This window comes from Panthera pardus, unplaced genomic scaffold, assembly GCF_024362965.1.
Source record: "Panthera pardus isolate Hobbes unplaced genomic scaffold, ASM2436296v1 HiC_scaffold_11, whole genome shotgun sequence".
NCBI classification, from domain to species: domain Eukaryota; kingdom Metazoa; phylum Chordata; class Mammalia; order Carnivora; family Felidae; genus Panthera; species Panthera pardus.
This window is the reverse complement of record NW_026526666.1, coordinates 61,271,867-61,297,595: the sequence shown is the minus strand read 5'-3', so window position 1 is coordinate 61,297,595 and position 25,729 is coordinate 61,271,867. Positions and strand designations below refer to the sequence as shown.

Genomic DNA, 25,729 nt, shown 5'->3' with positions numbered 1-25,729 from the left:
CACTGGCAGACTGCCCCTACTGTGTGGTCAATAACTGATGGGTCTCATAAAGATGTTATAGGGACCTAATTCTCCTTGTTCCTATTTCATGCTTGCCACACAACCTTGCACCTAGGGGTTAGTTTTACCGGTAGGTCTGCTTTCAGGGAAAGCCTGAGCTTATTATGCCTGTGGGAACATTCCATTCCTGCAACCTTGAATTAGCAAGTTACATGAACAATTGGGCTTCTGAGACCCTTCAATCTCATTAACAGTCTCCCCTTGAGTCAAAGATACACTGCCAGAGACCTCACAAAGTAGATGTCTACGTCCTGAAAGCCAGCACGGTTGTGGAGAATTCACCGCATGATTGACAAACTGTAAGACCCTTTGGTGGCCAAGCCATTGGGGATCAGTGGGTAGGACATGTAGCTGCCAAAGAGAGCATTCTTTTCTACATGTGAAATTCCACTTCTCCCCAGTCCTCCTGAGGCTGGCATCCACAAGAGTGCACGGCTGTTTTCCCTATTATCTGTCCCCTATCGGGATGCCTGTCCACCCCTCTCCCCATACACCCCACTCACCCTGGTGGATTTCTAGGCACCTGTTCTCAGTCTGGACTGCCCACCACAGTCCCTGGGGAGCAAGCACACCTTGACGGGACTCACCCTTCCCCTGTGCAGTTGGGCCAGACTCTCACTAACAGCCAACACCCCGTTGGTGAGAATGATTACCAGTTGGTGAGAATGATTACCAGTATCCAATCCCTCTCCGTGCAACCTGTCCCACTACCTAACCCAAGTCAGAGCCACGCCTTCCCTCCCATGTGGCTCCCTGGCCACCGCCACCCCCACCCAGCTCATACAGGAAATAGAAATGTGTCTCCTCGGGTAATTAACATATTAAAAATGTTCATTTCCTAGTATACAGCACTACTCAAACTGGATGGAAAAAAACAAGAAGGTGGCACTGGAAGAACACAGATTTACTACAATAGATATTTTGTGTTTGGTTATCCAACTGGCAGGCATCCTTTGATACGACATTTGAGGGAACAGGGAAGCAGGAATGTTCACCCAGTGGTAGCAGCAATTAAAAATTTTTACAGCTTTCCGGGGGGATAACTTGACAATACGGTATACGGAAATGTCTTTAAAACTGAAATGTACTAGGGGCACCTGGGTGGCTCAGTCGGTTAAGCGTCCGACTTCGGCTCAGGTCATGATCTCGCGGTCTGTGAGTTCGAGCCCCGCGTCGGGCTCTCTGCTGACAGCTCAGAGCCTGGAGCCTGCTTCCGATTCTGTGTCTCCCTCTCTCTCTGACCCTCCCCCGTTCATGCTCTGTCTCAAAAATAAATAAACGTTAGAAAAAAAAATTAAAAAAAAAAAAAAAGTCGTATGCTTGGGGCACCTGGGTGGCTCAGTCAGTTAAGTGTCCAACTTTGGCTCAGGTCATGATCTTGCGGTCCGTGAGTTCGAGCCCCACGTCGGGCTCTGTGCTGACTGCTCAGAGCCTGGAGCGTGTTTCAGAGTCTGTGTCTCCCTCTCTCTCTGACCCTCCCCTGTTCATGCTCTGTCTCTCTCTGTCTCAAAAATAAATAAACGTTAAAAAAAAATTTAAAAAAACTGAAATGTACTTTAAATCATCAACTGCATTTTTAGGATTCTAGCCTAAGGAAGCAAAGATGTACACACAGATTGAACTGCAAAGAGGCTCACTGCAGCATTTTTTAACACTAGCGACAAATTACATCAAACTAAATATTTAACAGAGGATTGGTTCAATGAATGGCACATTCATAGAACAAACTACGAGGCAGCCCTTTTTAAATTATACAGAAACGTATTTATAGATGCAGAAAGATGTTTATAATATATATTGTTAAGCAGAAAAACACGTTACAAATATACATGGGGGAGAAGTCTGAAAAGACATACCAACGTGACAATAATTTTTATTTTTGGATGATAGAATTAATGGGTAATTTTTATTTTTCACTTGTTTCAGTATTTTCTCATTTTTAGGCAGTAAATATATATTAGTGGCAAAAATAAATAGATAGATAGATAGATAGAATGAATGAAAGAATGAATGAATGAATGAATTTGGGTTTTTTCAAGGGTGTGGACTTCATACTCACACAGACTCAGGTTCAAGTCCCAGCTAGACCACAAAGACATTACTTACGCTCTCTGAACCTCAGTTTCCTCATATCCTAAAAGTCTATCCTAGCACCTTCCTCATGAGGCGTTTGCAAGGATTAAATGAGGAAACATAAATAAAGCGCCTGGCACCAAGTAGACATTGATGACATTTTTCCCTTCCTTCCCGGATGTCCAAAAATACCTCGGAATAACAATTCACAAAGACAAGATGGTCAAACACGCACCTAATTATGTAAAACGTAGTTTGGAAACTTAGGAAAGACTCGTATTTAATGCTCCGGGCTTAATTTTTTCAGCTCTGATCTCCCCAAGCCCGCACGGTGGCACACACGGAGCCCCGTAGGTTGGCAACCCAGGTGGAATCAGGCAGGCTGTGTTACCCAGCCCCAGCAGCAGGTGGGGCCGGTCTCCATCCTGTGTCTATAGACAGCCTGCCGTACCCACTGGCCAGCACTGGACACAGCTCACGGAAGGCTATCCCACCAGACTGACTGCAGACACTGGGACCCTCCTCTCCGGCCCCTACATGCTCCCATCTTCATCCAGGTCCCATTCACGTCCCACTCTTAGCATTTTGGACTTGAGCTCCCAGGTTCATGAGTCTAGCTATCCATCAGGAATCCAGCTGGGATCTGCCCTGTCTTCTTTCAGCTTCTCATTCATTCACTCTCCAAACTTGATGCCCTCTAACGGATACAAAGCTCAGCACTAAGACACAGGATGAATCAGAGACAGGCCCTGCTCTGGGGGGCCTCACAGTCCGGGGGGAGAACTGACAGCAACACTATATGCTGTGGTATAGTGACTATTAATATCATACTTGTAGCACTTGCCCTATGCTTTTAAAAACATTTATTGGGGCGCCTGGGTGGCTCAGTCGGTTAAGCGTCCGACTTCAGCTCAGGTCACCATCTCGCGGTCCGTGAGTTCGAGCCCCACGTCGGGCTCTGGGCTGATGGCTCAGAGCCTGGAGCCTGCTTCTGGTTCTGTGTCTCCCTCTCTCTCTGCCCCTCCCCCGTTCATGCTCTGTCTCTCTCTGTCTCAAAATAAATAAATGTTAAAAAAAAAAAAAGTTAAAAACATTTATTAATTTCTTTACAATAATACCAAACCCACTACACATTAATCTAAATAACATGTTAAGTGAAAAAATCTATATGAAAATTAGCGAGAAGAATGGCATTGTTTCACAAGTTTACAAATTCCTTTAATGTCTGATTTATTAGCATACAGGTGGATTTCTGTAGCCTCTTTTTTTTTTTTAAGTTTATTCATTTTGAGAAAAAGAGAGTGCAAACGCACGGGCAAGTGGGGGAAGGGCAGAGAGAACAGGAAAGAAAGGAAGAAGAGAGAGAATTGGGGCACCTGGGTGGCTCACTCGGTTGAGTGTCCAACTTTGGCTCAGGTCATCATCTCACAGCAAGTGAGTTCAGGCCCCGCATAGGGCTCCAGTGCTGACAGCCCAGAGCCTGGAGCCCGCTTCAGATTCTGTGTCTCTCCCTCTCTCTGCCCCTAACCCACTTGCATTCTGTCTCTGTCTCTCTCAAAAAATAAATAAACATTCAAAAAAATTTTTAAAGGAAAAGAAGACAGAGAATCCCCAGCAGTCTCTAGAGCCCAGTGCAGGGGTCAAACCCACGAACCATGAGATCATGACCTGAGCCAAAAGCAAAAGTCAGATGCCTAATGGACTGAGCCACCCAGGGGCCCCTCCTCTTCTTTTTTTTTTTTTTTTTTTTTTTTTATTAAGTAGGCTTCACACCCATCCTCTTTTGCATTCAGTCTATGATGATATGGTATTTGGTTGTGTGAAAAGATAAGCTGGGGACAGTAAAAATTTTAAGAGCTTTGAGGGGTACTGACAGTGCACAGCCTGCTCGGGATTCTTCTCTCTCTCTCTCTCTCTCTCTCTCTCTCTCTCCTTCTCTTTCTCAAAATAAAGAAATAAACTTTAAAAATGTTTAAAGAAGAAAAAAAATGGGCTTATTTGAGTAAAAATCAATTTGAATGAGGCAGCACCAAACCGGTAGTGATTAGCAGTGCTCCCATGGCAGGAGTGCTCCCATGGAGGAGCTGGGGGCAAGACGTTCGCAGAGAAGACAAGGAAGTATGGCTAGGGAATTACCGGATTGGCCATAGCTTAAGCAGTGGTTGCCTTATTTGGGAAAGCCTATTAGGCTGGGATTGATTATCCTTAGGTTTTGATTTCTTAAACTTGAGGGATTTAAAGGCTTAAATTTTGGTTTGCTTGCCTAGGATACAAAGGCATTAGAATGACCTTAGCCTATAACATTAACAACTCAGGCAACAACAGATGTTGGCGAGGATGCGAGAAAGAGGATCTCTTTTGCACTGTTGGTGGGAATGCAAGCTCGTGCAGCCACCCTGGAAAACAGTATGGAGGTTCCTCAAAAAACTAAAAATAGAACTACCCTCCCACCCAGCAATTGCACTACTAGGTGTTCATCAAAGGGATACAGGTGTGCTGTTTCAAAGGGACACATGCACCCCCATGTTTATAGCAGCACTATCAACAATAGCCAAAGTGTGGAAAGAGCCCAAATGTCCACTGATGGATGAATGGATAAAGAAGATGTGGTATGTATACACACACACACACACACACACACACACACACACACACTGGAGTATTACTCGGCAATCAAAAAGAATGAAATCTCGCCATTTGCAGCTACGTGGATGGAACTGGAGGGTATTATGCTAAGTGAAATTAGTCGGTCAGAGAAAGACATAGATCATATGACTTCACTCATACGAGGACTTTAAGACACAGAACAGATGAACATAAGGGGAGGGAAACAAAAATAATATAAAAACAGGGAGGGGGACAAAACATCAGAGACTCTTAAACATGGAGAACAAACCGAGGGTTGCTGGAGGGGGTGTGGGAGGGGGGATGGGCTAAATGGGGAAGGGGCACTCCTGAAATCACTGCTGCACTCTATGCTAATTTGAATGTAAATTTTTAAAAACTCAAAAAAAACAAACAAAAAAAGAATGACCTTAGCCTAATGGCCTCTTTGTTTAATCAGTTCAACAGCTGAAAGATAAGAAGAAATGTGGCCTCACACACAGATGGTGGAGTTGACTAAGGGAGACCTATTTTAGCAGCTTATTCAGGGAACTGTGGATATTCTTCTTTGATACTATACCAACACTCGACAGGCGGTGGGTGGTTTCTTAAAGGATGGACGGAATTTGACAGTTCACGGTGGAGGATATAAATCTTCCAAAATTCTCATTCTTAATTTGTACTCTCGAATATGGTCTTGTTTTCTGTGAAGTGACAGCCCCCCAAAATCTGCCAACTACCCAAGTCTGATAGCCACAGTGTGTGTATCAGTCATTCTTTAAAAAAAAGTGGCTAGCTCAGTTCCTAGCTCAAACAACTGTGCCGGCATGCTTCCTTGATGGTGCCAGGGTACTGTGGTGGGTAGCAGAAATAGCTTATGAATACTTCCCATTTCATCACACAAAGCATTAAAAAGATAAGTACTCGGGGCACCTGGGTGGCTCGGTCAGTTCAGGGTCCAACGTCAGCTCAGGTCATGATCTCACAGCTCGTGAGTTCGAGCCCCGTGTCGAGCTCTGTGCTGACAGCTCAAAGCCTGGAGCCTTCTTTGGATTCTGTGTCTCCTTCTCTCTCTGCCCCTGCCCTGCTCACACTCTGTCTCTCTCTCTCAAAATAAATAAACGTTTTAAAAAAGAATTTTTTAAAGCCAAGTACTCAAGGGTTGACATTTAATAAATGTGGTCACTTTCACTGCTTCACCAAGCAACACTCTGAAAACTGGCTTTTGGTTTTTTTCTTTGTTTACTGTGCACGCGCGGGGGTGAGTCCCAGAGTGATTGTTACTGTAGCAAAGTAACTGTGTGTCAGGTTCCTCCGGGGCCCTCAGACTACACTTGGAGAACCACTGCTTTATACAACAGACCCAGGATCAACCTGCGGCTGTAGGAGCTTCCTCCTGCAGATCAAAGTTTGGACTGAAACCCTGCCCTGAGCCTCATGACTGCAACAGCCTGCATGGCTTGGCCAGCCCCTTCCCCCCCAACCTCCAAGAGTCAGCCCCAGTCCCTTGACCTCCAGCTTCCCGCTCGGATGCACCACTCACCACCGCTTGTCATCCACCTATAGAAACGGAGGGGAATTCACATGCCCCGGGCCCTGACTGTGTGCCAGGCATGACGTTATCGGATTTAATTGTCACGACACTCCTGTGAGGTAGATATTATCATCCCCATTTTGCCAGTGAAGAAACTGAGGCCCAGGGAAGCAGGATTCCCACACAGATCTGTCTGACATGATAGTGAAGGCTCACGCCGCCTTCTGGTCCATTCTCACAGTCTCATCCCCACCCCCGGTCTGGACTTCCTGCCCTTCGGGTCTGCCTGCTGGGGAGGTTCCAGCATGCCTCACGACCAAAATTTCCTGAAATGAGAAAATTCCCAGCACTGGCCGTTTTAATCATCCAGCGTCTGAATTCCTAACGTTCACAAATCACTCAGATGTTGGAAACTATGAGACACCTCAGTCTCCGGAACGGATAACTGATAAAGTCTGAGCTGAGTTCGCTTCTGCCGGTGTCTGTCGTGCATGAGCCCAGGAGACGAGGCTTTCCTCTGGGGAGCACTTCCACCCAAAGCTGACGGTTTGCCATCTCTGTCTTTGTACTGCACACGGGAGTTGACATCCTCTGGCCTCTTCCTCGGTGCCAGGGGGCTCCCTGGAAAAGCCAGAGCCCATTCAAACAAGTCACAAAACAACTCCCCAGGATGTGACCAGGATAAGAATCACATCCTAAGACTCCGCTTCAGGAAAGTTCATCTCAAAATAAACCCAGAGCTGAAGTAAATAAAGCATTAGGATTATTTTGGGAGAGCGATTTAACAGAACTAGAGAAAGGAAAAAAAGAAAAGAAAATACTATTGTCCCCAGCCTTTGTTCAGACATTCTGCGTTTCTGGTATGTCTTGTTAAGTGGTGGTTTCGTATCTGACATTGATGCAAGGGGGAAATGACCCATGTTTATGAAAATTATACCATCTCTGCTGAGGGGAAGAGTGTCCTTTAAGCACTGGTTGGAGAGAGGGCAGAGAGTCTGATGAGGATTCAAGGTTGTGTTGATTAAAGCTGGAAGAAACATGTAATTTGTGCAAAAGAACCGAGCGAACAGCAGCTAAGGAAGAACAGTGCTGAGCACGTACCAAGGGGACCCTGCGGTGCTGGCTCCCAGGGGAGGTGGGGCCGCAGACAGACAGCAAGATTTCTCAGGACAAGAGAAGGAACAGCACTCGGCACAAGGAAGGGCAAAGCAGTTGGCAGAATGGACGCCAACAGAGCCTCCACTCACGCATTCCACCAAAACAAACAGGTTGTTGTTCTATCGTGGTGTGACCATGATCTTCCTGCAGTCACTCCTTCATCCCATATGTAACAAGTCCACGGTCCTTGGCTAGGCACTGGGAAGATCTCAGGGATGACAACACCGCCTGTGCCCTCCAGGAGCTTCCAGGCCAGTGGGCAAAACGGACTTGTGAACAGGCAAGGATAGGAAAGCAACGATGCTATGGATTCTGTTGGGGAAGCGGGTGCACCCAGGACGCTTCCTCCGGAAGGTGGCAGTTGACCTAGTTAAACTCCCAGGGAGGACGGTGCAGGGAGGGGTTTGACAGATGGGAGGTGGATGTCGATGGTCAGTGTGAGTACTCCCAAAGATACCAAGGCATCAACCTTCTTCAGTCTGTGCTGTATCATTCCACTTAAATCCTTCCGAATTGGTGTAACTTCTATGGGCCTTAATTTAAACAGGGTAAGCAAGAAATGGTCATATTTGACTTAGGAAAGCCACATAATCTAGTAGTGTTTGGGGTTTGGGGGCCCACAGACCTGGGTTTGAATTCTGCCTCTGCACTCACTAGTGGTGGACAAGTTGCTTGACCTGGAACCATATCTACCTCACGGGGACGTTGTAAGAAATAGAATGAAGCAATTAGAGTGTCTGGCACATTCTGTCTCTGAGATCAAATAACCACTACTCAAATATCCCTCGGGGCAGCTGGGTGGCTCCGTCGATTAAGCATCCGACTACGGCTCAGGTCATGATCTCGCGGTCCGTGAGTTCGAGGTCCACGAGTTCGAGCCCGGCATCAGGCTCTGTGCTGACAGCTCAGAGCCTGGAGCCTGCTTCGGATTCTGTGTCTCCCTCTCTCTCTGCCCACCCCCCCCCCCCACACACTCTGTCCTTCTCTCCTTTAAAAATAAACAAACATTAAAATATATATATATGTATATATACATATATATACACACACACATATATATATACACACACACATATATACACACACATATATATACACACACATATATATACACACACACACATATATATATATACATATATACACACATACACACACACACACACACACACACACACACACACACACACACATATATATAGGGGCGCCTGGGTGGCTCAGTCAGTTAAGCGTCCGACTTCAGCTCAGGTCACGATCTCACAGTCCGTGAATTCGAAGTCTGCGTGTTTGAGCCCCGCATCAGGCTCTGTGCTGACAGCTCAGAGCCTAGAGCCTGCTTTGGGTTCTGTGTTTCCTTCTCTCTCTGCCTCTCGTGCTCTCTCTCTGTCTCTCTCAAAAATAAATAAACATTACTAAGTAAATAAATAAATAAATTTTATATATATATATATATATATATATATATATATATATCCCTCAATTCCCTGTATTACTTTCTCTCTCCAACGCCACGACCTAATCCAGGCTGCCGTCTCTCCCCTGGACTACAGGACAGCCTCAGCGCTCCTGTCCCTGCTTCCTATCTTGTTCCCCTCTGAGCCCCTTCAAGCTACCAACAAGGCTTTCAGGTACTTATGTGCCCCTGCCTTTCCCCGGCGTCAGCCCCTCCACAGCTCCCCTTGTCCGCGGGGTTGAAACAACAGTGGCTCTCAGCACATTCACCACCTGACCCTGCTTACCTCCCAACCTGATCTGCCCCACACTGCCCCATCACACTCCAATTCACTTTTGCCTCCAGAATTTGGGTGTGCTTCCTTCTGCCTGGAGCACAGTCCCTGCTGCCGGCCCTTTCCTCCAGGCTAACGTTCTCCTTCCCAACGCTCTATGCTTCTATCCTTCTTTCGGGATGCTCTTCCTGCCTCCTACCCTATGGCAAGGCTGGATCTGGTGCCCCTTTTTGTGCTCCCATAAAGCCACTTCCATGTTTTCCCCATTGCCCTACTCTATTGTAATCCAGTTCTCTGTAGCAATTGTTAGACAGTCATTTCTTAAGAGTAGGTCTTGTACTGTCCCCATTATCTGGCCTGTTTTGAATGAATGAACAATCTCATAGCTAATGAATGGCAGAAATGAGATTAAAACCCAGGGCACTCTAATTCCTAAACTCACGGGTTCCCCCCATCCCCACTGAAACCTAAAGACAGGTAGTGCTACCCCCCATCCCCTTGATCCCCCCCAACTCCTCCCCACCCTCCTGCAACAAACAACATTCTACAGCCTCTCTACTAGGTGTGGACTCACTTTCTGCCAGGAATGCATATCTCCATGGCAGACTGAGGCTCTGTCTGTATTGTGCAAAGTTATTATTCTCAAGGAAATCACTCAACCCACTGATTTTGGTGAAAACATTCTGGAGTGACAGCAATAACAGGGGGCTTTCCTGAGCTTAGGACATTGGTTTTGGGGAGTGGCAAAAACCACATTGCAACTCGGTTCGGGAGAAAATTCCTGGAAATTTGAGCAAGCTTGTTTGTTTCTTACTCATTAAAGTGCATTGGGCCAACTCTCATTCTTTTGTCAATATTTGCAGACTGAAGACATGACAAACTGCTCTCTGTGCTGGTCAAGATATGGATGCTGAATGATGGGACCAGGGACAAAAATCCCCTGGGACCAAAAGAAGAAGTTTCATGACTGGCTATAGGACAACTTTTTCCCATTTTGGAAGGTTCCACCACAGGATGGGAAAAGCACATGTATCGGCTGAACATGGGAGACACTCCCCTTCTCTTCCACCCAGAGTTATTCGAGTCCAGAACACAAAGGGACTTGCATGTCACATAAGGAGTTTGGATGTTAATACTAATAATGCCAATTATTGGGGACCTTCATTGTGGTAGATACACTTAATGTATTTTTATAATCCTGAGAGCTAAGAATTGATACAACCATACTATGGATTTGGAAAATGATGTAGAGAAGTTAAGAGCCGTGTCACTGCCACTCAACTGCTAAGTGACCAGGTTCAATTATGTCCTTTCTGCCCTATCTCACCTGCCTCCCTCCTCCCGGGCTCAGCCACCATCATCTCTCTTTGGAGTAGCTCCAAATGGTTCTCCCAGCTTCCTCTTTTTCCCTCCTCCAATGCAGGGAGATCTTTAAAAATGCAAACCAGTTATGTCAACCTTCCTGAAATCTGCTTGAAATCTTCCCACCGTAACAGGGGTTGTTGCTACTTCCCAGCATCCATCCTGCCAGCAATCCCGTGGTTTGGTGAGCCTAGTTAACTAATCTGGGGAGTCCCATGAGCCCTGCTGTAGGAATTGGTAAGCCAGGCACTGCATTCTCGTCGCTGCAGAGATTGAGCAAGGTGTTAGGAGAGGCCATTAGTCAGAAGTTCAGCAATGATGTTCTGTTTTCATTCTGGGGCTCTCTGTCTCCGTCCCTGTCTCTATCTCTGTCTCTGTCACTGTCTCTTTCTTACTCCAGAACATGAATGAAAAAGCACAGCCTCCGTGCCTGCGGGAAGCCACCTTGGGAGGGAGGCACTGAGCTTCACGAGAGGAGCACGGAGCCAAGGGGATCACAGAGACAGAGTTGGAGCCTCGGCTGCACCACATCTGAGGACTCTCTACCTTTCAGCCTTCTAGTTATGGTGTGCCAATAAACCCTCTTTATTATTCAAGCCGGCGTGCATTAGGTTCCCTGTAACCTGCCACAGAAAGTCTCCCGAGAGGTTCGAATGCCTCCCAGGGCACTTTGAATTGCATCCAGATGCCCTACCTTGGTATTAAAGGCCCACTGACCTCCAAGATCAATGAGAGGTGAGGGCAAGGACTGGACTTTCATCTACCCTGGTACTGCCAGCCCCTCACATCAGTCTAGCACGTAGCAGGCACTCTAAAAAAAAAAAAAAAAAAAAAAAAAAAATTTGTTTTTGGAGCCTATGAAGCCAGGTGTCTCTCTACTACATTATCTGCTTCCCGAAGGCAGGTGGTCCCACTGGCATCCCACTGCATCGCATGCTGGACAGACCTCTCTGCAAGTCAGCTGCATTTTGCTGGACATCAGTTTTATTAGACATTCAGCTCCCCCATGAGTGTCCTTGGGGACACCACCATCAGGGAGGGCTTGGCCCTTCTGAATGTGAGGATGTCAAGCTGTGCCTCTGATGGCCAGACACTCCCGGAGGAGGCAGCATCCCAGCAACGCCTAAGCTGTGGACCTTCCCCCTCACCCCCCACCCCCCTTGCCCAAGGAGAACCTCTGGAACAGGCTGGAACTCCCACGAGCAAGTGGGGAGGGGACTCCTAGCCATCATGATCCGGGCAGTGGGGCATAAAGAACATTCAGGCATGGGTCAGAGGAACATTTTATTCCTTTTGTTTATCTGACCAGCAGGCCCTTCCTGCCCTGAGCCCTCTGCACGGCTGCTTCCTCTGCCTGGTCACCCAGTTACTCTACTCTCCGAACAACCTTTGTCCTAATTCTCTGCAGACTGTTGATCAATAACTGATTTTACTTACCTGTGTGTTTATTTTTCTCTGTCCCTTCTTCTCAAACATAAACTCCATAAAAGCACAGACCGAAACTCTCTGCCTCATCACCACATCTCTGGTATCGAGAATCCCCTAATACACACAAATTATCAGTGATCAGCTGCCCTGCCCCCTCCCAGGGACCCACCCCCTGAAACAGCTGACTTTGTCTCATCAGTTAGGCATCATTCATTTTTTTTTTTTTAAGCGTCATTCATTTTATTTATTTATTTTTAATTATGAGAGAGAGCTGGGGAGAGGGGCAGAGGGAGAGAGAGAATCTTAAGCATGCCCCACACTCAGCCAACTCGGGGCTCAGTCCCACAACCCCAGGATTATGACCTGAGCCGAAATCAAGAGTCAGATGCTCCACTGACGGAGCCACCCAGGCGTCCCAGTTAGGCAATCATTCAAATATGACCTCCTCAGAGAGGCCGCCACCCCCTCGTGTAGAGCGACCCCTCCCCACAGAACTGCTTTCTGTTGACACATATGTGTATTTTCTTCCATAGCTCTGATCACGCTACAAAATCATCTCATGTGTTTGTATTTACTTGTTTGTTATCCGCTTTCTCAAATGAACGTAAATTCTCTATCATTCCCTGTGGAATTCCCCAAAGGCAAGATCACTTCCAAACATTAAGTAGGTACTCAGTGAACTTTTACAGGAGGAATGATAGGAAGAAAGGAGGGAGGGGAGGAGGGAGGGAGTCTCCAAGGCTTCAGAACTGGCGGACATGAGGAGATAAGGCACGGAAGGAAATCAAGGTTGATTTTAGAGTAACGCCGTGAGGTAAACAGGGCAGGTTTTGCCACCTGAAGAAACCACAGGTCAGCCATGTTGTGACTGTCACAAAACAGCATGTCTGGTGAAGTTCAAATTTGAACCCAACTCTCTATGATCCATTTTCCAGTTCCCTTTCTCCAGAATCGTGCTGCTTTCCTGTTTAAAACTTACCCACATACACGCTTAAGGGAGCAACGATCTCCCTTACCCCCATCAGTACAGATTCTCCTGAGGCGGAGTCTAGCTATTCGAGAAACCGTAACTGAATCTCTTGGTTTGTTTGTCTTCACAATGCTTCAATTAAACCACTTTAATGAGGCACAAGCAGCCAATACCAGTCTGATATAAAAGTCTTTCCATGCCTTTGTGCAACAGCCAGGTCTCTGGCTTCTCTCTCTCAATTATTACCTTAACCGTGCCCTGGAGACTGAAGGAGCCAGTTTATTTTGACTGGGAGATTGTTAAACTGCAGGAGGCAAATCTGAGACACTGCCAGGCTGTGATTTCCATTGCCCCACATGGCCACAGGGTGCTGAGAATAGCCAAGGGCGCTTCCTGCTGGAGGAGGAAATGGCAGTTTCCTCAAGTCCCGGAAACATTACTTCCTCTCTGGTGCCTAGCTCCGTGTTAACCAATTAGACAGCCTCTTCCCACCCCAAACCCCCAGAGACCTGGCCCAAGCCTGTAGAAGAGACATCCTGTTTCCCCTAAGGAAGTAGCCCAACTTGAAGGGGCCTCTAGGGTACTGAGTGAGGGGTGGGTAGGTAGTGGGGCAGGAAGGCAATGAACAGTAGTAATAATAGTGTTATCCAGTGTCAGCTAAGTACTAAGCCCCCACCCCACCCCCTTGTCCTGAGACTCAGAGATCTAAGTAAACTTGACCTCAACTCTCACTGGCCTTTGATAGTCCAAAGTCATCAAAGATAGAAAATTCAACCCTTTTCTTGTTTGTACAGAAAATAAGCTCACACCACACATTCCAGGAATTTAGAAACACTGCAGTGGAATTTGAGTGGTCACAGGGCACCGACATATTTCTTGGCAAGTAGCCTCACGGAGACAGCTCTGGAGCCAAGCTTCCTGGGTTCAAATCCTACTTCATACTCCCTATCCCTTCTTAACTGTATGTTATTGGGCAGGTCAAGGTCTCCGGGCCTCAGTTTTTTCTCTCTTTCCTTCTTTCTAGGGAAACAGTGGTACCTACCTCATCAAGATTCAGTGAGATAAAGCACTTAGAATAGATAAAGCATTTGGCACGATTCAGTACTCAATAAATGCCCATTATTGTTTATTCTGCTTCCTCCTCCCCTTCAGAAGGGAAAAAACAAAAAACCCTTCCTTGTCTCATAAAGAATAATGGTACCCCTTCTCTGAAACCTTGGCCTCAGCCAGTATCCATGCCCTTGAAATTTTAGCTCCTATGGGAAATGGCCTTGTCAGGCATTCCTCTAAGTGCTCTCCCTGTAGGCCATTTGAATGAATAAAAATTTCTCAGTCTCATTATCATTTATTCCCATTTAATAGCAACCACTTACTAAATAATGTTTGATGGTATTATTCCGTTTTTTTTAATAAACTTCCTATTTTAGGATAGTTTTAGATTTACAGGAAAATTACCAAGATAGTACAGAATTGCCATATATCTCACACTCGGATCCCCCATATATTAACATTGCATGTGAATGTGGTACATTTGTTACAATTAATGAGCCAAGGTTGATGTATCATATTAACTGATATATCTGTATTTACACATACATCTTTATATTTTACCTAATGTCTTTTTAGGTTTCAGGATCCTATCAAGGATAGCATATTATATTTAGTTGTCTTGCCTCCTAGGCCTGTCTTGGCTGTGACAGTTTCAGAGGAATCTCCTTGTTTTGGATGACCTTGACAGTTTTGAGGAGAACCAGTCAGGTATTTTACAGACAGTTCCTCAATTAGCCATTGTCTGATGTTTTTCTTATAATTTGAGAGACTGGGTTTTGAGAAGGAAGACTGCAGAAAGCAAGTGTCATTTTGATCATATCATATCACCCTATACCAATATAACTTATCATTGTTGATGCTGACCTTGAAGACCTGGCTGAGGTAGTGTTTGCCAGATTTCTCCACTGTAAAGTTACTCTTGTTTTCTCCCTTTCCATCCACACTCTTTAGAAGGAAACCACTCCATGCAGTCCACACTTGAGCAGGGAGATGTGCTTCACCTCCTTGATGGCACAGTATCTATATCAAGTATTTGGAATTCTCCTATATGGGAAATTTGTATATTCTCCTCTGTTGACTTATTTATTCAATAATTTGGCTATACCAGTAGGGGCTCCTGTTACAGTCAAAATCTTAACTTATTTATTCTGTTGTTCAAATTACTCCAGCTTTGATCATTGTGAGCTCTTTCACTTGATTCGTGCATCCCTTCACCATATTCCGTCACTGGTTTGCTTCCTTTTGTTTGACTTTTGAACACTTCCTCATATCCCGGTACTATGAGATGCCCTAAACTCATCTTATAAATTTCCTGCCCCGGTCTTAGATTCGGCCATGTCTCTAAGGAAAACTGATTCCTTTTATTGTAGAACGGTGTTAGCAACCAAGATCTGGGCACTAGATGTGCTCACTATGACTGCAGTGCCCTTGCTTTTAGGCTCTCTCAGTTGACCCAGTGAGGAAATTTTTGTGTGTATGCTAACTGTAACCCATTTATTTATACATATCTATAAATACTTATAAGCGTAGCCATCGGTATCTGTATTAAGCTGAACACTGTGGACACTAATGTCCTCAACTCTAATCCATTATTACCACATGGCTCATTCCAGCTTCCTCCTCTTGCTCAACTATGTACTCTCACTCCAGGAAGAAGAAAGCTGGCTCCTACCATCCATTTATTTAATTGTTCAATTCCAGTATACGGATGACCCTTGAACAATATGGGTTAGGGACACCAATCTCCATGCAGTCCAAAATGCCCATATAACCTCTGATTCTCCAAAAACTTAACTACTAATAGCCTACTGTGGACTAGATACCTTACTGGTAACACAAAAAGTCGACTAACATACATTTTGTATGTTACATGTATTATATGCTCTATTCTTCCAATTAGGTAAGCTAGAGAAAAGGAAATGCTATTAAGAAAAACCATAAATATGAGAAAACACATTTACAGTACCGTATGGTAAAATATCTACATGTAAGTGTACTCACAAATTTCAAACCCGTGTTGTTCAAGGGCCAACTGTATTTCTATAGCAATATCAGAACTGTTGACCCATATTCCCTGGGAACCAAGTTTTTAACGGAAGTGCAGTGTTTATACACAGTTCCTTCTGCCTTTAGTTTTACAAACTCCACTCATTTCCAAAGTTACTTAGTTCAGTGACTTCTTCCTTCGCCCCTTTCACTAAAGTTGTGTCATACACGTGTAATACAATTAAACTGTTCTGCCACATTCTCATCCCATCCCAGATCCCTTGACGTGTCAGTGATGTTCCTTTACTGTGTATATGTTAAGGTTCGCTCTGTGCTATCAAGTTCGATGTGTTTTGATAAGTGCATAATGTCATTTATCCACAGTTACGGTATCATACTCTAAAAAAACCCACTAAGCTTCACCTACTTACCCCCACCCTAGTGCCTGACAACTACAGATTTTTTTTTAACGTGGGGCTCAAATTCACAACCCCAAGATCAAGACCTGAGCTGATATCAAGAGTCAGATACTTAACCAACTGAGCTACCCAGGTACCCCCTCTACAGATGTTTTTAGCCCTACTTTAGTTTCACCTTTTCTAGAATAGCATATACAATTGGAACCATAGAGCATGCAACCTGAGTACCCTTCCTTCACTCAGCAGTATGCATTTAAGAGTCATCCGTATCTTTTCAAGGCTTAATAGCTCTTTTATATTTTGTTCTCTTACTGTGGAATAATATCTCATTGCATGTACATACCACAGTTTATCCATCCAGTGAGGAACACCTTGGGTGTGTGCGGGGGGCGGGGTGGGGAGGATCCAGTTTGGGGCAATTATGAATACTAGTGTGCAGGCTTTTGTTTGCATGTTGAGTTTCCACATTAGTTAGAAAAATACCTAGAAGGGCAGCTGCTGGATCAGAGAGTAAGAAACCGCAAGACTGTCTTCTAAAGTGGTCGAGCCATTTTGCATTCCTATCAGCAATAAAGGAGAGCTTCTGTTGCTATACTGTCCTCACCAGTATTTGGTGCAGTCGATGTTTTAAATCTGGGCCATTCTTATAGGTGTGCAGTGATATCTCATTATCGTTTTAACTCGAAATTTCCTAATGACAAATGATGTTGATCATCTTTCCATGGGTTACCTTCTCTGATGAGGTGTCTGTTTAGATCTGCTGCCCATTTTCATATTGTTGAGTTTTAAGTGTTCTCGTATATTTTGAATAGAAGTCCTTTATCAGACATGTGTGTTGCAAATATTTCCTCTCATTCTGTGGCTCATCTTTTGCCTATCTTAATGGTGTCTTTCACAGAGAAGACGTTTTCCATTTTTTTGGAAATTTAAAAAAAAATTTTTTATGTTGATTTATAAGAGCAAGAGAGACAGAGTATGAGCCAGGGAGGGGCAGAGAGAGAGAGAGGGAGACACAGAACCCGAAGCAGGCTCCAGGCTCTGAGCCGTCAGCCCAGAGCCCGATGTGGGGCCTGAACTCCCAGAACATGAGATCATGACCTGAGCCGAAGTCGGCCGCCCATCCGACTGAGCCACCCAGGCGCTCCTAGAAGAATAAAGTCCAAGTTACCTGCTTTCCCTTTCCCAGGCCACACCTTGGATGTTATATCTGGAAACGCACTGCCACACCCCAAAGGATTTTAAACGTGTTCTCTTCTGTAATCCTGACACCAGTGCTCTGAGGCAAGGGGCGTTACACCCATGTCACAGAGAGAGTGGCTGCCTGACACGCTTTTCTCTGAAGTACCTCTAAACAGGCGAAAAAGAGGACAGGTAAGAACTAAAGGAGAATGGGTAGCAGGCCAAGACAAATACCACATGTCTTCGAAGTTCCCTATTCAGCCTTAAAATTTGAGCCTGTTGACCATCTCCTCCACTACCCAGCTCAGTTTGTGGTGTTTTTAGTTTCAGAGAGGGCGCGCGCGCGGTAGTGGGGGTGGGAGAGGGGCAGAGAGACGGAGATGGAATCTTAAACAGAGTGCACGCTCAGCATCGAGCCCAACGTGAGTCTCCATCCCAGGACCTGAGCTCAAGTCAAGAGTCAGATGCTCAAGGAAACGAGCCACCCAGGCGCCCCAAAGCTGAGGTGTTTGTTTGTTTGTTTGACTTTTTTTAATGTTTCTGTATTTTTGAGAGAAGGAGAGAGAGCAGGGGAGTGGCAGAGAGGAGACAGAGAATCCCAAGCAGGCCCCCCGCTGTCAGTGCAGAGCCCGCTGAGGGGCCTCGAACTCACTAACGGTGATATCCTGACCTAAGTCAAAATCAAGAGTCAGATGCTTATGAGTTTAATATAAATATTATATTACTGACATTATTGTTGCTGGAACACACACACACACACACACACACACACACGCACACCACCAACACTATGATAAAACTAATGCCTCACTAGGAAATTTCATATTTATTGAGTGGATGACTTTGCACCCCCCAGCAGTGACACGCTCTTTCTAAGAATATTCGTTCATACCTCAGTTTGGAAAACAAACTGGACTGAAGGAAGAGGCAACGAGAAGGAACCTGGCTAGTGTCACGCAGCTAGCAAGCTGCAGGTTCAGGATCTGATTCCTGAATGAGCAGACTCCCAAAGCAGTGCTCCTGGGGACCTGGGGGGTACAGTAGGTGTGCCGGGGTCCTTGGCCAGACATAGCCTGCAGCGCAAGGAGGCACCCCCTCCCCCGCTGCCTGCTGACCTGGCCTTCCCCGGCTTCGCAGCCTCTAGAACCCTACCATGTAATTTAGGCTTCCCTCCCTCTTTGAAGCATCAACTAGAGAAAGGGAAGGAGCAACCCCGGGAAGTGCCTATCACTGAAGCGTGTGAATGTGGGGGGAGAACTAGCTCGAAGGGATGATACAGAACCTGAAAAAAAATTACCAATGATAAAAAAAAAAAAAAAACTTTGTAGGTCAAGACAATTTTTGCTGCAACAACAATGCACATAATAAAACGTCCCGAGGAACCTTATAATTACGCCAAGTTAAACTGCGCGGGAGCGTCTCTCCGGCCGTGAGAACCATGTATTTCTTGGTGCAGTTGCATTCAGTGGCTGGGGCTGGGGTAGCCACAGCTCTGAAAGAGGCAGCTTCATGAGAGAAAGAGGTCATTCTCTCAGAGGAATGGCCTCTGCCCTTCAGAGCTAGGATCTGACTGGCTCCTCTGGAAGGAGTGGGGGCCGCAGGCATCTCTGTGTGACAGCGGGGCTTTCAGAGCCCAGCGCCAGGCACAGGAGCCTCTCTGCTCCCCACCCACCCCATCTGGATTTCACGCATTCAGCGAGCATTCCTGTGTACAGGCGGGGACCCCCAGCTCCACCCTCCTCCTCAGGGTTAGTGGCCCCTTTTCCCACATGCCATCCTGGAGTCCAAGGCCTCAAGTTTTTTTTCTCTGCTTCCCCAGCAACTAGCCCTGTCCTCCTGCCTGACCTCTCGGGGCCACTTTCCTCTCCTCTGCAAAACAGGAGTCAGAGGACTCTAGGTGGGGTTGGACGGGGCTGCCTCCACCCTTGTGGTTTGACAGACGCTGCTTTTTTTTTTTTTGCTGCATTCCGGCAGAAAAACGGCCATCGGGACTGGCCTTCCAAGCTTGCTGCAAAGACTTCAGGTCCTTCTGGTAGCAAACGCCTCCTCCCAGATGTATGTAAAACAGTCAGCACAGGGTGCTAAGCCAGTCAGTGTTAAAACTTTCCTTCCCTTTTCTTGCACCGGCTTCAAAGTGCCCCCACCCGCTTTGCATGCCTCACTGCCTCGGATAAGGCTGCTCCGCCCCATGCCCCGCTTATGCCCCGAACCCCGGCTCATCTTCAGGGAGAGCGTTGGGGTGACCACTGCCATTCACATTTCAAAGACTCCAAAACGGGGGGCTCCTCTGAGCCCCAGCCTGATCGGTGGCGTGACTGAAGGATGGAGCGGGGACAGGGGGTTTTGCAGGATTAACCAGCTCTCCCACTGAGAGGCCGGGCAACCTGTGTTACTAAATCCTCCTACTGGATTAAGCCTGAGCCCACAGATCACCCGCAGCCTTGAACAGATGTGACACAATGGGACACTTTCTGGGCCTCGGTCCAACGAAGGGGCTAAAAGTAGACGGCGCATGGGCACACAGCACTTGTCACTCTCTCCCTTGTGTTATTTGTAGAGGCAGCAGGGTGTCTTAAAAAGAACATGAGCCAAAAGACCTGGGTCTGCTCCCAGCCCTGCCACATGCCAGCTGTGTGACCTCTGGTGGGTTACTTCACTTCTCTGGGCCTCAGCTCCCTCAACAGTTCACTGCATGGATTTCACAGACTCGTGCAGGGTTCTGAGAAATTACTGAAAACTCATGTCCTCAGAGAGCATGGGCATGAAGCATGAATGGGACTTCCCCTGGCTGGGATGAAGGCCTGGCTCGAATGTCGTCTCACATCTGTGGCTTCCTGCCCTCTTCCTCCTTCCTCGTCCGTGCTCTGCGGCACCTTGCACGTGCCTCCATCTTTACCCTCCGTCTTTCCAGTTTCTCTCCTTTTAAGGGGGGCAGGGTGGCTGCCCAGAAATTAGGGCCCCATAGTATTTATCTTTGCCCTCACTTATCTGGCCACCCATGGGTTCCTAGAAACACAGATCAAACTAAGAACACTTTGTAGCTGGTGCCCCCTCTGGGGTCACGAACCAGCCTATCTACCGGTACGCCCCATCTCCCCTCTAGACTGTAGGCACTCCAGGGGCAGCGACCAGGATCGACTCATCCATGCATCCACCATGGTGCCACGCTAGACATACAGCGGGTGCTCAGTGAGAACGTGTGGAAAACGGGAAGAAAGATGGAAGGGGAGAGAAAGAAACAGAACCCCTCTTCCCAAGAGCAGCTCACCCAGATAACTGTCATACCCCCGCAGCTGCCAGGCAGACCGCGATCTCACTCCTCCCCCTGGGTGCAAGTTCCACATGTTTTCTTAGTCCTCCTGGCCAAAATCTTTCCAAATTCAAAAAGCCTGGCTATGGTCTCTCCAGCAGCACTTTCCTGTGTGATGTTGAACTCAACCTGTCACCCAAAGGACGCAATCACTGCAGGGCTATCAGGGTTATGAGAAAAGTCACCCCTGGCCCCATGGAGCAGGAAGATCCCTGTATAATCTCTCCATAAACATGGGTGGGGAGGACCCGCCTTCCATTCACTGCTGCTTCTGTCTTTGCCGGTGCGCTTCCCTTTGGTCTGAACCGCCTTTGGCCATTCCCCAAACCACACCCTCACGTGAGACCCCTCCAGCCACCAACCTCGCCACAGCCAATTTGCCTAGGGGACTCACACTTCTCCTTCAGAATACAAGCCAGGTGTCACCTCTCTGACACAGAGGCCATCTGCACAGCAGGCATGCAGGACAGCTGTCAGGAGCCCGGGCTTTCCAGTTGAAGCCCTAGCACAAATGCGCTGTGTGACTTCGGGAAAGTCACCTCCCAGGTCTGAGCCTCAGTTGGCTCATCTGTAAAATGGGAATGGTAACAGCTCCTTCACACAGTTGTTACGAGATGTAGTAAACGTGAAACGCTTGGCACAGACCTAGGCAGAGGGAGAGCTCTTAGTGAACGGTGGCTGTGGGTGCATATGAAGCATTCCTAGACCCCCGACTGGATTAGATGGCCCTCCCCTACACTCCGACAGCACCCTGTGCATATCCCTATAGTTGTCATTCATCTCTTTTAATATCTGCTCATTATCTGTGGTCCAACGAGACAGGAAGCAACTCATGGGCAGCAACTCTCTGTCTTGGTAACCCCAGGAGCCAAGAGCAGATCTGTTTATTGTGAGTGAATGAATGGATGGAATGAATGAAGGCAGGAGTAAGTAAAGTGAATGAATAGGTCTTTAGGCTTCATTGACAGCAATGCCTATTATCAACACCCGTAGAGCTAACGCTAGAGCTGCCCAGAGCGGCTCAGGTCTAAACCATGCCTAGGATATCACTTTGGGCCCCCAAGGTCACAGAGCAGTGGGGACAATGAGAACTCAAAGGTAGACTCTCACATGTACTTTGTTACTGCTGAGCCTGGCCGCTGTCCTCCCCCCAAGGCCCACCAGGCATCTGACCATCAATAAATATTTGCTTGGAATGTAGAGATTCATTTATTCACTTAAGAAATATTTATCGAGACAGACACCATTCCAGCGAACAGGTTACAGCAGTGGAGGGATGAGCATGTTCCCAGGACAGACAAGGGGAAATATGATCCCTTAGAGAGGTGACATAAGCCAGTAACACCTGTCACTGTGGAGGTGGAGGAGGAGGATGAAGAACTATGAACAGGGAGCCAGGAAGCCCAGATCTGTACTTTGGCTATAGGCACAGTCATCTCAGCCAGGCCACTTAGCTTCTCTTGGCCCCTGTGACTTGCTACTTAGACGGCCATATCTGCCCTTCTCGCCACCAGGTCAGATATTCATATCAGGAATGATTCTAGAAAATGCTGTGGAGTCAGGGAAGGATGACAGCTTATTGCCACAATGACCTGGTTCGGGGACCTCCATCTACCTCTCCAAGCCTCTACTTGTTCCTCTGTAAAGTGGGGATGAATACTCACTTGGCCTACCCCACAGAGTCCTCGTGGATCTTTTTTTTTTTAATTTTTTTTTAACGTTTTTTTAAATTTTTTTTTGAGACAGAGAGAGACAGAGCATGAACGGGGGAGGGGCAGAGAGAGAGGGAGACACAGAATCGGAAACAGGCTCCAGGCTCTGAGCCATGAGCACAGAGCCCGACGCGGGGCTCGAACTCACGGACCACGAGATCGTGACCTGAGCCGAAGTCGGACACTCAACCGACTGAGCCACCCAGGCGCCCCGAGTCCTCGTGGATCTTAACCCAGACCACAGAAGGACACAGGGCATTGTGAACAGCAAAGAACACTGACATTGGAACTCCCTGCTCTAGGCTTGTACTTATTCCACTCACACTTCAGTTTCAAGGCCCGGATTTCCCTGAGGTGAATCAGCCTCTCTGACGCTCAAGGTCCTCATCTGTAAAATGGGAATAATAATCCCTGTCTGGCCCACCCCGCAGTGTTGTGAAAATCTAACGAAATTATGGATTTGAAAAACCTTGGCAAATGCTGACACGCTATATAAATGATCAAGTGCTCTATAAACGTGAAGAACGATTATTCTTTTTGTTGTCATGTGGGAGGATGTTCATCGTGGTAGAATTGGACTTGGTGCCACATCTGTGGCTCACCTATCAAGAGAGAAAGAAAAGAACCAGTAAAATGCTCTCCGTGTATCCCAAACGTGTGGAATCTCGCTCGATTCTTGAGGGGACCCCACGTGCTCTATGCAGGAAAAAGAAAGACTTTTTTTCATTAGAGAGGAAGATAGGATTCCAAGTTGTCACTGTTGCACCTACAGTGTGACCTTGGGCAAGTTGCTTTCCCTCCCTGAGCCTCATTCTCCACTCTTATCAAAAAAAGAGATCAGATTCTTTTTAAGTTGAGATGCTCATGCCTAAGAGGAAAAAAAAAAGTGATAATCAGTAACTCGATTTGTTATCTCACAGCAAGAAGCCCAGATATAGGGGTCCTGGGCTTGGTATTACAGGGCCTCAAAGGGATCAGGGCCACAACCAGTTTCTAGGTCATTCTTTAATGGTGTCAAGACAGCTCCTGCAGCTCCAAACTTCACACCCCCACTCAGCAATGCCCAAAGGCAAGAAGAGCTGAGTGTTCGCCTTGGGCCTCCCTTAAGAAAAGAATGAGGAAAATTTCCCAGATGTACCCCTTTGTTTTTCATGGTGCGGGCGGGAGGCAGGGGCAGGAGGGTGATCACATGCCTCTTAACTAAACAATCAGGAAAAAGAAAAGGGAATTACCATGATGAGCAACAAAATCAGTGCTCTGATAACAAGAACCAAAGCAGAAATGACTTCGGGGCAGGTAACCTTCAGCGTCTGACACAGTCTCTGGATCTCTGAAGTCCACTCGAACCCATGATGAGATCAGCCCAAGGTCACAGAGCCCCATGGGAGGAACTGAGACACCCTGCCCCTGCCCAGTCTCCACGCCCTACCCTGTTCCTAGTAGATGGACTAGATGGGAGGTGGTGCTGGTGAGTGAAGCCAGACTCTACACCATCACTGAACTCTCCTCTGGCCGCAGGACACCCGTTCAGCCAGGTGCACCTCTGACAGCTTTCTAGATTCTATTTCTAAAAACAGCCTCGCCCACCAGGCTCAGAGCTGATGACCCCTGACTTTCCTTCCTGCATCTTTCAATAAATAAACAGCAACTGATAAGAGTGACTTAAACAAAGAGGTGTGTTTTTTCCCCATATAAGAAGTCCAGAAGCAAGCAACCCAGGGCTCCACTGTCCTGAAGAAGCCAAGTTCCTTCCATCTCTCTGCCCCTCCATCCTCAAGATTATTTCATGGTCCAAAATCACTTCCACAACTATCATTATCATTATGTCAACATTCGGAAAGGAAAAGGGAAAAGCAAAACCAACAACAAAAAAGACCTTTATCTTTCTTATCCTCTCCTTTTTTTTTCAAGTAGGCTCTATACCCAATGAGGGTCTCAAACCCACACCCCCCGAGATCAAGAATCACATGCTCTACCAACTGAGCCAGCCAGGCGCCCCCTTCCCCTCTCCTTTTTTAAAGAGATTTCCCACACACCCCATCCCCAAACTCCTTATATCTCATTGGCCAGAACTTCATCACAGGACCACACCTTGCTGCTAAGGAGGCTGGGAAATGTCTGTTTTAAACTGGGCATTTTGCAACTCCCAATTCATTTAAATTAGTAAGCAAGACAAAGAGAACGGGTATGAGGCAGGCAGCCCGCAATCTCTGCTAGTTTTGGAGCTGATCGTTAGAGAATAACGTGAGTTCCAGACAGGAGATCTGGGTGGCTGATCGCTGCGAAGTGTTAGAGGACAGGGGACCCTGGGCAGTGGTGGGGGTGGTGGCTGCTTTGTTTCGTTTTGTTCTGGCTGGCTTTCATCTGGCTACCCGTGGTACTTCACACATGTCGCCACATCTCCCTGAACCTCCTAATGTAGAGGATGGGACTTTCTAGGTCAACTGTGGTAAAATGAATCTGGGGACAAGGTTCATCCCTTTACTTGTTCATTCTTTCACTCAACCAGAATCTACTCATGCATCTTCTGTGTGCCAAGGGCTGTGTAGGCATTGAGGATTCAGAGATTCATCATGAACCCTGCTTCCGGCAGTTTATAGTCAACTGAAAAAAAAAAAAAAAAAAGTCCAGGGAAACAACATCCATTATGGTACATTGTGCTAAATTCTACGTGAAGGATAAGTACAAAGAAAACGGAAGCTGGAAGAGGGGCGCCTAACACAGGCATCATGAGGATGCTTAAAACATGAGCAAGAGCTGGTGGGGGAGAGGAGGCTGGAAAGTACAGGAAGGAGGCTGGCACGTATGAACGTGTATCATGTTCCAGAAACACTCTCCCACTGCACACTGACCCTCAGGTAAGGCTCTGGCTTCTGAGCTTTTTTTTTTCCAGCTGGTATTGTTTATTCTGCTTGTTCAAACAGATCAGAGATTGGATCTCAGCCTACCACCTAACAATACGGGTTCAGGTAAGGGGTTCATCTTGAACTTGAGCTTCACCATTGTCATGAGCTTCCGTGTCCTTGTCCATAAACACCATCAGCCACTGGTGGTGAGGACTAATATCGTGCACACCTGGGCCTAGCCTAATCCTGATGCACAATGAGCTTTCAATCCATTTCTGCCCTCCCTCCCTTTCCTCATGACTATGGTGTGA

General features: G+C 46.9%; 2 long non-coding RNA genes across 3 annotated transcripts in view; both read right to left on the bottom strand.

Moving 5' to 3' along the window:
- Positions 1–25,729, bottom strand: part of LOC109266802 (uncharacterized) — an 80,646-nt gene that overhangs the window by 15,798 nt on the left and 39,119 nt on the right. The window lies entirely within an intron of this gene.
- On the bottom strand, positions 5,887–12,048 carry LOC109266803 (uncharacterized). Of its 2 annotated transcripts, none has more exons than XR_008419464.1 (3): positions 11,956–12,048; positions 10,666–11,329; positions 5,887–6,888 (listed from the first exon to the last, which is right to left on the bottom strand). It is a non-coding gene; the product is annotated as an uncharacterized LOC109266803 (long non-coding RNA). The 2 variants fall into 2 exon arrangements; XR_008419463.1 differs by lacking the exon at positions 11,956–12,048 and adding an exon at positions 11,694–11,850.